Source organism: Mytilus trossulus, chromosome 4 (genome assembly GCF_036588685.1).
Source record: "Mytilus trossulus isolate FHL-02 chromosome 4, PNRI_Mtr1.1.1.hap1, whole genome shotgun sequence".
Classification (NCBI taxonomy): Eukaryota; Metazoa; Mollusca; class Bivalvia; order Mytilida; family Mytilidae; genus Mytilus; species Mytilus trossulus.
Genome location: NC_086376.1, coordinates 74,814,540 through 74,816,314, shown reverse-complemented (window position 1 = coordinate 74,816,314; position 1,775 = coordinate 74,814,540).

Here is a 1,775-nt window from a genome sequence, read left to right as displayed (position 1 = left end):
AATATTTGCTTGAAAAACTTTTGCCTATTTTATTGTCAACAAGAGGCTGTCACAACGACAGCAAACAGGATTTATTAATATTTATTAGTGTCCTGGCAATATCACAAGAACCATTACTGATGAATGGTGAAAGTGAAAATCGTCAATATCAAATTTGACCTCCATTTTGTCATCAGTATCAACATATTAAAATTTGAAAAGCTGAGATTGAATGGTTCATGAGTAAATGCATTAACGTGAATGGAAAAGCCATTTTACAATCTTTCAAGAACCATAACTCCTGAACGGTAAAAGTAAAATCGTCATTATTGAAATTGACCTTTATTTTGCCATCAGTAACAACATATAAAAATTTCAAAAGCTTAGGTTGAATGGTTCATGAGAAAATGCACAGACACTACTGGAAACACCATTTTTCAATTTTCAAATCGCCATTATTGAACTTGACCTTCATTTAGTTGTTAGTAACAACATATTAAAATTTTAAAAGCTTTGGTTTAACGGTTCATAAGATAATGCATGGACAACATTTGATTGCCGCCCGCCCGCCCGCCTGCCCGACTGCCCGACCGCCGTACATCCCCAAATCAATAACCGACATTTTTGTTACAAAAATCCGGTTAAAAAGGTTTTGATTCATATTTTTAGAAATCTACATTAAGGGAGACAATAGTTTATCAGTCAAAATTTATTTTTTGAGGAAATACACTTATCAACCAACCAACCAAACTTGGATAGATTGCAAAAACTTCAAAACAATGCTATACAATGTGTACCCACAGGATAGAAGCATATCAAACCTACAAATTCATAATCATTTAGAAAAGGGAATAGGACAAAATGAACAAATTTTCAGACCAGATGAATATTCCATTGTCCTAATACATAAAGACCACAACACTGTCTTTAAAACTCATCTTAGCTTTATAATGTTTTAACAGGTTCACCTTTATTAAAGATCATTGTTTCAAATAACAACAAAAAAAATCACATTGCCACAACTGGAAGAATAGCATCTATATTGCAGACTGGTTAACAGGATCAACTATATATCTTAACAGTGAGATTTTCAAAACAAAACTGGACCTGGTTAGTAAGTTATACATACATATATACTTTACAAATAATCTCATCATTAATGAAAGACAATATTATGCTTGGCATAATTCTTTATAAAAATTATAACAACAGTTCATAAATAAATGACTGCAAAAAAGAAGTTAAATAATCATTTGTATTTATAATAAAGATTAATAGAAGCCAGAGCTTCACTGCTCTTATTTTTTAGTTATTTAGTAACTTAGAGCTTTATGCTCCTAAATAAAATTCAAACTCATTTTTGTACTTAATATGGCACATATTTCTTGCTCAACTATTGAGATGACAATCAACAAGTAAACCAACATGATACAAAGCTTACTTAATAAAATAGCATAAATATATTCATAAATAGTAAGAGGTATGACCAGTCATATTGCCCTTGAAAATGAAAAATTGTAAAAAAATCTTTGATCCTCAAAATCTTTTTTTTTAATAACAGAGTTTTAGATAAATTTAAATTTTAAATGTATGTTATATCTTACTAAAAATTTAGTTTATTCACTTTAAAAATCATCTTTGTAAAAGACAGCTCGTAGAGAACCTCTTGTAGGGTAGGAGGGTTGTTGCTTACACTCATGTCATAACTTTGAAGATCTCAACACGATGCTTTTTTGGAAGTTTTGAATGCAAGAAAATTTGATGGGCTTATCAAATATGCAAGACAAAAACAAGAC